The following is a 13,664-nucleotide window of genomic DNA, read 5'->3' as shown; positions in this document are numbered from 1 at the left end:
CGCACTATCGGTGACGTGATTGATATGAAAGAAGGCAATATTAAGTTCCAATTTCCTTTGAGGAAGGGTATGGATAACTTCCCTAGAACAAGAATTAGGCCACCATATGAATAAATCATGAGGGAATCTTATGGATCTCGAACCAAAGATGACAAAACTTAGAACCTTGCTTTATGCCTAGCTAAGGGCGTAAAACTATAGCGCTTGTTTGGAGGCAACCCAATGAATAAATTTTATTTTTTCTTTTTGCTTCCTGTTTTTGAGTGTTAGCACAATTATGCTAATGTTATTATTGTGCTTTTTATGTTTCAACTAGTGTCTGTGCCAAGTAAAGCCTTTAGGATCTTCTTGGGTGATAGTTGATTGATCTTGCTGAAAAAATAGAAACTTTTGCGCTCGCGAAAATAATTCTCATTTTTAACCAGAGAGCGATAAAATACCCATTAATTTTTTAGTAGATCAATAAACAAATTGCTCAGGTCATCCTAATTTTTCAGAATTTTTGGAGTTATAGAAGTATTCAAAATAGTCACATTGCTACAGACTGTTCTGTTTTGACAGATTCTGTTTTATTTGCGTTGTGTGCTTGTTTTGATGGCTCTATGGTTTTCTTTGATGAGTTTTTGCCATAGAAAAGTTGGAATACAGTAGATATAATGCAAGAACAAAAATATGAATTGGTTTGATACAACACTTATAGTAGTGATTTATTTTCTTATACTAACGGATCTCACGAAGGTTTTGTTGAGTTTTGTGTGATTGAGGTTTTCAAGTTTTGGGTTATCTTACGATGGATGAAGGAATAAGGAGTAGAATAGCCTAAGCTTGGGGATGCCTCGGCATCCCAAGCTATTATCCAAAAATGAGCTACCAGCTAAGCTTGGGGATGCCCCGAGTGGCATCCCCTCTTTCTTCTAATGACCATCAGTATTTTACTCGATGCTATATTTTTATTCGTCACATACTATGTGTTTTGCTTAGAGCGTCTTCTATGATATGAGTTTTTGCTTGTTTTATTTTGTATTTTAAGTCTTGATCCCTTGCTGGACACACCTATTTTAGAGAGCCAAAATTATGTCATGACTTGTTAGATTGCTCTCTATGCTTCACTTAAATCTTTTATGAGCTATGGACTTGCTCTAGTGCTTCACTTATATCTTTTTAGCACGGTGTGCTTTAGTATTTTTGAAGAAATGCTCTCTTGCTTCACATAGATGTATTTGAGAACTAGTAAAATTTTCAAGAAATTCTCTCTTGCTTCACTTAAATTAATTTGAGAGCAAGAAAGAAATATTATGCTCATGATCTTCACTTATATTTGTTTGAGATTATGAAAAGCAACACATGAAAATTAGTCCCAAAGTGATATATATCCAAGAAGAATATAATAAAAACTTTCATGAAGATCATTTGGACAAAATAAACTTGATTCTTAGTAATAGTTTTGAGGTATGATGATGTGATATGTGAGTTATGTTCATGAATAATTATGCTTTAGTAAGAATATTGGTGTTAAGGTTTGTAATTCCCTATGCAAGCACGAAGTCAATAGTCATGCAATGAAATTATATCCTACTTGTGGTACATTATTCGGTGTTAATTATGCTTAATGCTTGCTTATGATATTATCCGTTTCTTGGTTGGTCGCTTCGCAATCTTTTGCTAGCCTTCATTTTGAACTAAGTATGATCTCTATTTGTGCATACAAAATCCTTTAAACCAGTTTTGCCACATGAGTCCACTATATCTACCTATATGCAGTATTCTTTTGCTGTTTTAAGCAAATTTGCATGTGCCATCTCTAATTTTCAAAATAAACTTCTCTTTTGTGTGTTCGTTTCGCTCGCGGAGCGGTGAGGGGTGGCTAATATTTTCCATGCTAGATGTGGTATTCTCACGATGAGTGTTTATTCACTTGTCATTGCATAGGAAAAGGTATTAGGGATGCCCAGTCCCAAAATGAAAAATGAATTTACTTTATGTTGTCAAATAATAAATTCCTTGGAAAGTGTTGGTATGGAGGGCAACCGTGGATACGGCTAGCCATGGAAAGTGAAAGTTATGGTGGAAAAAGGAATACACTTTATTTTCTGTTTGGGAACCGCCTATCTAGCATGGAAAGTGTTGGGAACTCTAAGTCGTTTTCGTTGGTGGGATGGATACACCTCCCAAAATGTTTTTATCTCTAAGTTTTTCGCTTTGAGCTCTGGCACCTCTACAAATCCCTACTTCCCTCTACGAAGGGACTTTCTTTTACTTTATGCAATTTTTATTTTGAAATTTGAGTCTTCATCTTCTCTCTTTAAAAGCACCAACTAGGAGGCAATATGATCATACTCAAGTATTGGGTGTAGTTAATATTCGAGTGTGTTTCATGAATGGATCAATGTTTCACCATGATGGGCTATGGATAACATATTTTAGCATTGATATTTTGAAAGACATGATTTCTTGTTGATATGCTTGAGTATCTAAATTATTATGTCAAAACTAGACTATTGCTTTGAATCACATAAAAGTCCAAATGTCCATGTATAAAGAAAAGAATATGATATCATTTGATGAACAACACTCCACATCAAAAAATCTGTTTTTATCACATACCTACTCGAGGACGAGTAGGAGTTCAGCTTGGGGATGCTGATACGTCTCCAATGTATCTATAATTTTTGATTGTTCCATGTTGTTTTATTATCAATCTTGGATGTTTTATAATCATTTTATAGTCATTTTATATCATTTTTTGGTACTAACCTATTGATATAGTGCCCAGTGTCAGTTCCTGTTTTTTCCATGTTTTTTACATCGCAGGAAATCAATGTCAAATGGAGTCCAAATGGCACGAAGCTTTACGATGATTTTTATGGGCCAAAAGGAAGTAGGTGGGCCCTGGTTGCACCCGGGGGAAGTCCCGAGGAGGGGAAAACCCACCAGGGTGCCCCAGGAGGCCCTGGCGCGCCCAGTGGGTTGTGCCCACTCATACGTCTCCAATGTATCTATAATTTTTGATTGTTCCATGCTATTATATTATTTGTTTTGGATGTTAATGCACTTTATTTTACACTTCTATATTATTTTTGGTACTAACCTATTAACCGGAGGCCCAGCCCAAATTGTTGTTTTTTTTGCCTATTTCAGTGTTTCATAGAAAAGGAATATCAAACGGAGTTCAAACAGAATGAAACCTTTGGGAACGTGATTTTTGGAACAGACGTAATCTAGAGGACTTGGAGTGGACGTCAAGTAATCAACGAGGCGGCCACGAGGGCCCCCCTGGGCGCACCCTCCCCCTCGTGGGCCCCTCGTAGCTCCACCGACCTACTTCTTCCTCCTATATATGTTCACATACCCTGCAAACATCCAGGAGCACCACGAAACCCTATTTCCGTCGCCGCAACCCTCTGTACCCAAGAGATCCCATCTTGGGGCCTTTTCCGGAGCTCCTCCAGAGGGGGCATTGATCACGGAGGGCCTCTACATCAACTCCATGGCCCCTCCGATGATGTGTGAGTAGTTTACCTCCGACCTACGGTGATAGAGGCGAGGGGCCCGATCTTTCGATGAGATGGTGGCTATCATTTTGGTGGAAGTCGACTTTGACGATTCGACTACGAACGTGCGAGGACGTCGCGCCTTAGCAATCTCTAAACCAACTCCGAGAGGTTATTGACCACGTCGGAGCACGATCAAACTGACCACGAGGGTCTATTTCCTGCAAGCAATGAAGAATAAGTAAGAAATTGAAATTGCAATCTAGATATTGTGAATATAAGAGGAAAGCTTTATTGATGAAGGTGGGGTTCTGTGACGTCTTGGTCTGGTATATGACATGGTATTATCGCTTTTATGACATGGTATAAAGTGTGCTATTTTTGAGAACCTATCCACGACAACAAATATGCTATCCCTCCCCTTCTTTGTTCGAGGTAAACTTAAAACAAAGTCCATAGATATATCCTCCCAAGGAACACTAGGTACAGGCAAAGGCATATATAAACCATAAGGATTGAGTCGTGACTTAGCTTTTTGACATGTAGTGCAGCGAGCAACAAAACGCTCAACATCCTGTCTCATCTTTGGCCAAAAGAAATGTGTAGCAAGTATATCCTCTGTCTTCTTGACGCCAAAGTGTCCCATTAATCCTCCTTCATGCACCTCCTGCAACAACAAAAGACGAACAAAGCTAGCTGGAATGCATAGCTTGTTAGCACCAAACACAAATCCATCATTAAGGATGATCTTGTTCCATGTTCTCCCTTCCTTACAATTCTGCAATACATCTTTAAATTCAGCATCATGCATATATTGATCTTTGATGGTCTCCAAACCAAATATTTTAAAGTCAAGTTGTGAAAGCATAGTATAACGACAAGACAAAGCATCAGCAATAACATTTTCTTTACCCTTCTTGTGTTTAATGACATAAGGGAAAGTCTCAATGAATTCAACCCATTTAGCATGTCTACGGTTTAGTTTTGCTTGACTTTCAATGTGTTTCAAAGATTCATGATCAGAATGTATAACAAATTCCTTGGGCGATAAATAATGTTGCCATGTTTCTAAGGTCCGAACAAGAGCATATAATTCTTTATCATAAGTAGAATAGTTCAGACTAGGCCCACTTAGTTTTTCAGAAAAGTATGCAACAGGTTTGCCATCTTGTAATAACACACCTCCTAATCCAATTTCACTAGCATCACATTCAAGCTCAAAAGTCTTATTAAAATCAGGAAGTTGGAGTAAAGGAGCATGTGTCAACTTATCTTTCAATACCGTGAATGCTTCTTCCTGTGCGGTACCCCAAACAAAAGGCACATCCTTCTTTGTAAGCTCATTGAGAGGTGCAGAAATGGTGCTGAAATCTCTCACAAAACACCTATAGAAACCAGCGAGGCCAAGGAAACTCCTCACTTGTGTGACTGTTTTGGGATGCGGCCAACTCTCATTAGCTTCAATCTTGGCTTTATCAACTTCAATTCTCTCTGGAGTAACAACATAGCCAAGAAAAGATACTCGGTCGGTGCAAAAGGTGCACTTTCCAAGGTTACCAAACAAACGTGCATCACGTAGAGCAATAAAAACAGCACGTAAATGTTCCAAATGTTCCTCCAAAGATTTACTATAAATCAGTATATCATCAAAATAGACTACCACAAATCGTCCAGTGAAAGCATGTAAAACTTCGTTCATTAACCTCATGCAAGTACTAGGTGCATTAGTTAACCCAAAAGGCATGACTAACCACTCATATAATCCAAACTTAGTTTTAAATGCTGTGTTCCATTCATCTCCCAATTTCATACGAATTTGATGGTATCCACTATGCAAATCAACTTTGGAGAATATTGTAGAGCCACTCAATTCATCAAGCATGTCGTCTAGCCTAGGAATTGGATGACAATAACGAATAGTAATATTATTAATGCCTCTACAATCAACACACATATGCGACGTAGCATCCTTTTTCGGCACTAAAATGACAGGAACATCACAAGGACTAAGGGATTCGCGTATGTAACCTTTGTCGAGCAGCTCATGTACTTGACGCATAATCTCCTTCGTCTCCTCTGGATTGGTATGGTATGGTGCATGGTTGGGTAATGATGCACCGGGAATTAAGTCAATTTGATGCTCAATCCCTCGAATAGGTGGTAAACCCGGTGGCACGTCTTGTTGAAAGACGTTAGTGAACTCCTACAAAATGTTAGTGACAGCAGGAGGCAAAGAGGAAGGCACGTCCTCGAATGAAAATAATGCCTCTTTGCACACAAAAGCATAGCAAATAGATTTGCTAAAATCTAGATCTTCAATATCAGATTTGGTGGCAAGTAAACATGCACTTTTCAATTTAATTTCAGAAGCAACACTAGATTTTCAGAGTTGCTCAAATTCTTTTGCCACAATCTGATTTTCACTCTTATTTTTCTCCTGTTTTGCTTTATTAGCTCTATTAATATCATCTTTCAAAATGGAATTAGGAGTCATAGGAAGCAAAGTAATATTTATCCTTATGAACAAGAGTATACTGATTGTTTCTACCATGGTGTACATAATTTTTATCAAATTGCCAAGGTCTACCAAGTAATAAGGAACATGCTTGCATAGGTACCACATCACAATCACATAATCAGCATATGTAGAGATACTAAAATGCACATGAACAATACGTGTTGCCTTAACCTTTCCACTGTTGTTGAACCATTGGATGTAGTAAGGATGTGGATGTGGTCTTGTGGTGAGAGATAGCTTCTCCACCATCTCCATGCTAGCCAAGTTATTGCAGCTCCCTCCATCTATGATGACGCGAACAGAACATTCCTTCACAACTCCCTTTGTATGGAACAAATTATGCCTCTGGTTTTGCTCAGCTTGTGTAACCTGCACACTCAAAACACATTGAGCAACTAAACATTCATACATGTCAGCATCTTCAGGAGCCATGTATTGCGTCTCATGATCAGACTCATCTCCACCGTGTTCTTCGCGTGTAATAAGAGCCAAAGTCTCCTCATCATAGTCACTAGCGGACTCATACCCACCATCCTCAGTAGCAATCATCACACGCTAAGATTTGCATTCTCTCGCAAAATTTCCTCTTCCCTTACAACAATGACAAATAATATCACTTGTGTGCCCTGTTGATGCCATGGAAGAAGAAGAGCTCTGCGCAGGCCCGACAGGTGTGCTCTTGGCAGATAGTGGTGGTTGTGCCTACTTTCTTGTATCATGGCTGGAGGTGGCACCTGATGGAGATGCTGGTGCAGTGGAAGCAGAGGATGCACGTGGTGTCCATGATGAAGATCGACCTGCAAAACAGTTAGTTCGTGCCAATGCCTATCGATCCTGCACTTCATGTTCAGCTTTACAAGCAAGATGGAATAAACGAGTGATATTAGTATACTCCTTATACTCTAGAATGGTCTGAATCTCTCTATTTAATCCACCCATAAAACGTGCAAGCATAGCTTCATTCTCCTCAACAATACCACACCTAATCATGCCAGTTTGTAATTCCTGATAATATTCTTCTATAGAATTTTTTCCTTGTCTTAAACGCTGCAATTTTTGAAGTAATTCACATTGATAATATGGTGGAACCCAACGAGTACGCTTAGCAGTTTTCAAAGTAGCCCAAGTAGCTGGAATAGGATATAATCTACAATGCTCAGACCACCAAACACATGCAAAACTAGTGAAAGCACAAACAACAGCAGGAACACGTCTCTCCTCGGGATATTGTAAACACGTAAATCATTGTTCAGTTTCTAACTCCCAAGTAAGATATATATCAGGAACATATCTACCCTCAGATGGTGGAATATTCAATTTCAATTTAGGGAGATGGTCATGATATCTTACCTGAGGGGGAGCCCTACCATTGCCATTATTTGCATGTGGACGACCTGGTGGTTGCGGTGCTGGTGGTTTTACATAGTTCTGATTTTGATCAACCTCATCCTCGTAATCTCCTGCAAAATCATCCTCCTCCGCATCAGCAGCAGGAGCCACAGATGTATCAACAACAGCACCAACAGTTTGGCTAGGTGCAAGAGGGAGACGACTCGCTTGGCGGAGGGCTGTTTCGTGACGTGGAGGTAGTCCTTGTTGTTGTTGTAGAGGTGCGTTAGATGCAGCCGGTGGTGGTGGTAGAAGACGCGCGAGCAATTCATTAAACTTGTTGTCGAGCTTTGTTTCGAACATCTTCTCCATGCCATCTATCTTCTCCATGGCCTCTTCAAATCTGTTTAGCACATCTTGCACGTGTCCACTCATCATTTGCTGAAATTTATCATGCAACTCCTTATTTGTCATGTTCTCCCAGTCAGTCTCGTCGTCTTGTGATCCTGCCATGGTTAGTAGCAATAGAAACACACAAGAATATGATCCTACAGACTACTAACAAGAGGTGGTGGTGGGTGTCACAAATCCGTCAAGCAAATCTCAAATTCTTACCAGTTCTTACCCAGCTGCAGGCGGTGATCAGCAACCGTCGTAGTCAAAACTCTCAAATCTTGGATAGAGCGATTACCAGGGAGAGTCAAATGCACGACGTAGATGTATGTGGAGCTGGGAAGGCTTATAATATGGTAGCAAAAAGGGTCAGCAATAATCAATTCAGAGATGCAAAGTTGAAAAAACGCTCAACGACGGTACTGTGCTAGTCCTAGGCTAGACCGTGCTAGAGACGCGAGCCTAGAACACTAACAGAATCACGACACTGCACGTAAACAAGGGAGGAGCATGCTCTGATTTTTTTTCTTTTTTTTTTTGCTTTTTTCCCTCTTTTTTTTGCTCCGCAACAATTTTTTTTTTGAAAAAGTCTACAAATGGTCCAAAAACTGCCTAGCCAGAATTTTCCAGACTTAAGTTTTTTTTGAGTTTGGAACTATTTTTCTTCTGCGGGTAGCACGAAAGTTCGGGAGTCCTACTGTATCAGGACTCGGAGTATCGCGTGATCTGGAAATCCAAAATAGAGTAACAAAATACTGGACTCGGACTAGGACCGGTGGCGGAGATGAATCTGGTGGAACTCGGACTGGTGGCAGCGATGAATCTGGTGGAACTCGGACTGGTGGCGGATATATGTTGCAGGTGGACTCGGATTGGCCTGATGGCGGCGGATATGTGGTATATGGCAGCGGCGATCACTACAAAAAAAGACACATCCGTGACATTTTGGGCCGAACGAATTTTTTTTGGTCATACATATGACACTTCTATGACGATAATTGTGACAAAACCTGGTATCATCATAGATGTGGTGGGCTCCTACTTCTATGACAAAAAATCATGACAGAAAATGGGCTTTTCATCCTGGGCGGGCCGGAGACGCGGCTGCATGACATTCTTTGGGCTGTCCATGATGGAAAAAACCGTGGTAGAAGCGAGGGCGAGGAAAATTTCGGGGAGTTCCCGGTTACGGTGGGAGGTTGGGGCCGAGCGATGCGCGTTTCTCTCGTACACGTACGCGCGTGTGTGCGAGGCGTTGGCTCTAACTGAACCTGAGCGAGGCGTTGGGCTCTAACTGAACCCGAGCGATTGCGCTGCAGGCTATGCGTTACTGAACCCGAGCGATCGATCGATGGCTATTAACTGAACCCGATCGAGCGATTCCTTCGCTACTGCTGCTAACTGAAGCCGATCGATTGGATGAACAGTGAGCGTTGCGGGAGGGGGGGGTTGGATGAATAGTGAGTGGTGGCGTTGCCTCTGGATGAACAGGACCCCGTGGTGTGGAGGGTTGGATGAACAGTAGAAGGTGGAGGGGTGCCCGTGGAGGGGTGGTTGAACAGGACCCCGTGGTGTGGAGGGCTAGATGAACAGTAGGCGGTGGAGGGGTGGTTGAATAGTAGCCGGTGGAGTAGCGTGTGGTGGAGGCTGGATGAACAGGAGCCCGTGGAGGCTAGAGGAGGTCGACGGTTGCCTGTGGAGGCAGGAGGTCGACGGTGGAGATGAACAGTATCTCGTGGAGTCCTGTTTTGCGGTATGCCACACCCCTCCCGATGAACAGGACCCCCGTTTCGACCGTAGGAAGTCCGTTTAGTCCGTTTTGCGGTACGCCACACCCCTCTCGATCAACAGGACCCCCGTTTCGACTGTAGGAGGTCCGTTTCCTCTGTTTTGCGGTACGCCACACCCCTCCCGATCAACAGGACCCCCATTTCGACCGTAGGAGGTCCGTTTCCTCTGTTCTGCGGTATGCCAGGCCTCGTTTCGATCGCCTATTCCGTCCAAGCCCTCATGATGAACACGGCGCATTCCGTTGCCTCCCGATGAACACGACGCATTCCATTGCCTCCCCATGAACACGACGCATTCCATTGCCTCCCCATGAACACGACGCATTCCGGTGCCTCCCCATGAACACGACGACAATGATGTTTCTCCGTTCTGACCTAGCCATGTACATGATCCCTGGCCGTACGTATGCGTGAGTAGGCGTTCGAGACCCTGCCCGTATGTACACATACGTGGCCGTATTTTTTTTTGCACCCTGGCCGCTGTACGTACGTGTACATGCTACTACGACACGTGCGCGCCTCTACTAAGACACGTGCGCGCCTCTACTACGAAATGTGCGCGCCTCTACATCGACCAGTATGTACATACACGTTCGCGACCAGAATGACAACGCTATGTACGCTTCGACCAGGTGGGTCCCGAGTGTGAGGCACTTCCTTGCCTGCGAAGATGTAGCTGGTGGGTCCCAGTAGTCAGGGGGGCAAATCGTTTTGTTTTTTCTTTTGCCTGGATGCACTTCCTTACGTGCGAAGGTGTAGCTGTTGGGTCCCAGCAGTTAGGGGCGAATCGTTTTTTTTCACCCGGACACACTTCCTTGCGTGCGAAGGTGTAGCTGGTGGGTCCCAAAAGTCGGGGGGCGAATAGTTTTTTTTGGACGCACTTCCTTGCGTGTGAAATGTAGGTGGTGGGTCCCAGCAGTCAGGGGGGCGAATCTTTTTTTCGGACACACTTCCTTGTGTGCAAAGATGTAGCTCGTGGGTCCCAGCAATCAGGGGGCGAATCATTTTTTTCGTGAAATACAGTGGCCCGTCCGGTGGGTCCCTGCTGTCAGGTGGAGGAATAATTATTTTGCGCGTAATAAGGAGGCACTTCCTTGCGGCTGCCGTGGACCCAGCTGTCAGCCTCTTCACGTACAGTCCATGTCTAACGGAAGTTGTTCCTTGACCACATTGACCACGCCGCGTCGAGAGCACCAGGGCGGTGGACGATGGCGAGTCCTAGGAAGGGGACGACGCGGAGCCGGGGAAGACGTGGCAGTGGATGCACACGCGGAGAGGAGTACGAGGGTTCACTGGTTCGGCCGCGCTACCATCACCGCCGAATAACAGGGGGTGTGGGTGAGTGGAGGGATGGCCTGGCCAGTGGTGGGAGTAGTAGGGGGCGGTGAGGTCTCCGCGACAGCACAGCCGGCCACAGGAGGCAGGAGCAGGCGGCACGACCGGCGCTGCTTTGGGCGGCTGGAGCAAGAAGACCAGAGGTTGAAGAAGCACGACGGGCGTTGGATGGACATCGTACGGTCACTACAGCTAGAATCATTTATATTGACTAAGTTGACAAAGCCCTTGGTACGTCAACTTAGTAGGCCCATAGGTCAGCTTCCGAAATGGTGCGCCCTAGATGTCAGGGGGAGGAATCATTTTTTGGGCGGGTGAATCTAGAATATCCGAGATTGAAGAAGAAGCACGGCATCCGTTGGATGGACATCCAACGGCCACTGCTGCTAGAACCGTGTGTTGACTATAAGTTGACAAAGCCTTGCATACGCGTCAACTCTATTTTTTTAGGGGACGCGTCAACTTAGTAAGGCCAGAAGTGTGTGGCAGAGAACTTATAGCCCATTTGAGATTTGTAAGAATGTGTAGCCCATTTTTGAATTCTAATGGAATTTACTATAGCCCATTTACAATTTGTTAAAAGTACAACCCATTTCAACCAACCGTTCAAAACATAATTCAATAAAATTTCCCACATTTTGATGGGATCCAAAATATTTTATCCCAAAATTTCTAGTCAGATTAAATACAATTTCAATATAAATTTATATTACGTAAAAATCAAACGAAACATTGCGCTCGCAACAATTATTTAAATTAAAATTTTCAATATCCAAAAATAATATTTTATAAATTAATCACGTGTTTGGTGCATTTTTTTATAGTTACTGCCCAGTTTTTATAATTACATCCCATTTATTATTTCTTAAAGCCCATTTTCTTGTTAAGACTAATGCATCCCTCCTAGGAAAGATTTGCAGCCCAGCGGGGCGGAGAATAACAACTTGACCTTGCCTGGGTATTCCTAAAAAAAAGTATAGCTGGGCTAGCCATTTTTAGCTTGAAAAAGATTAATATTTGGGCTGGATATCTGGCCTGGGCTAGATGGGCCACAACCCGCCCAGTTAATACCTGCAGCGATGTTTTCGTTGTTGTTCAGAGGAGAAAAATTAATATCTGGGCTAAACATTGAAAAACTATGTAGTGCTCACACCTCAAAAACACAAATACTGCTCGAGCTGCTTGGTCCCAGCTGTCGGCCGCTTCTTGTGCAATTCTCTCGTTTATTGACTACTCCCTCCTTTCCGGTTTATAAGGCTCAATTCAAAAATCTCACCAACCAAGGTAGATGATGAGTGGTGGAATATTTTTTGTAGTTTGCAAAAGCACCCAATTAATGCTCTTGTTTTCCTCAAAAAATTATGTTTACGAATGCATGAATTGCAATGCATGCATGCATAAAGTGCATGCATTGGTCAGTTTTTCTCTTAATACTTGCATGCAATGATTTAATGCACCTTGAAGTCTGAACATGTGATGGGGAACAACCAAATTGAGCCTTATAAAATGGAAAAACTAAAATTTTGAGATAAGCCCTATAAACCAGAAAGGAGGGAGTACTACATAGGTTGACAATGGTGTGGGACCGTGATGTCAGGAAACCAGGAGGAAGCAAAATAAATTATAGTTAATATATATAATAAGGAGGCACTTGCGTACGTGAGGCTATGGACCTGGTGGGTCCCCATTGTCATCCTCTCCAAGTAAAGTCATCTCCTCGCCCGCACGCGCTTTCCGCCCAAAACAGTCAGCGCCGCCCTCCCCGCTTCCCGATGCAGGCGATTTCTCCGCCTTCAAATGACACAAGTGTCGTCCGTCCATCCATCTGCCGCCCACATTAATGATACGCGGTTGCCGAGGCGGCTACTCCAGCACCACACGTCCGTCCCTCCGCCTGCCCACCATTGCTATACAAACTGCTGCGCCAGCCATAGCCGCAGTCATCCGCATCCGTTCCCTTTCTCCTGTCCACACCACTACTGCCCACCATGGCTTCCTCGCGCTCTAGTGCTCTTTGGGACGGGCGGACGACGGACCACAAGGAGATGGCAACCATTGATGCCGATCGGCTGGCCGGCAGGCAGCCAGAGGACGACGACGTCTCAATGGAGAACATGGTAGTCGACGATCCGGCACCACCCCCCTCCTCCGTTCCATCCTCGCCGGTGCATTGCACCATGACCATCGTCAAGGCCCATGCCCAATATATGGACAGGGTGAGGCAGATGCGTGAGGAGCAGTTCCGGAGGCGCAGGCTGACGCCGCCTACAACCACCATCTCCTCGAGGAGCACCTGCAGGCGGAGGAGCAGATCGCCGCGGAGCGGGCGGAGCAGGAGGCGCTGCTCGACTCGTACCGCGCCGCTCGCAAGGGCCGCCTCGAGCGCCGGCGGTACCGGATGCAAGTGGCAGAGGCTGCGGCCGCCTACAAAGAGGCTAGCAAAAGAGGGCGATGAAGTGGGCGAGGCGCTGTTTGGTGAGACCGAGGACAAGGCAGAGGACAACACCGGCTCCGACGAGTCCCCGCTCCGCTGGCGTCGATGAGGCCCTGCTCCGCTGAGGCCCCGCGACACCAACAACGAGGCAGAGGACACCGCCGGCTCCACCGAGGCCCCGCCCCACCAACAACAAGGCAGAGGACACCGCCGGCTCCGCCGAGGCCCCGCCCCGCCAACAACGAGGCAGAGGACACCGTCGGCTCCGCCGAGGCCCCGCCCCGCTACCAACGAGGTCGTGCCACACAGAAAACAAGGAAGAGTAGAACATGGTAGGTCGTCGCCGCTCGGGTTCAAGTAAGGCCACCGCTGCT

The sequence above is a fragment of the Triticum dicoccoides genome, chromosome 6A (assembly GCF_002162155.2).
Source record: "Triticum dicoccoides isolate Atlit2015 ecotype Zavitan chromosome 6A, WEW_v2.0, whole genome shotgun sequence".
Taxonomy (NCBI): domain Eukaryota; kingdom Viridiplantae; phylum Streptophyta; class Magnoliopsida; order Poales; family Poaceae; genus Triticum; species Triticum dicoccoides.
The sequence above is the reverse complement of the archived record's forward strand: the minus strand, read 5'-3'. Positions refer to the sequence as shown.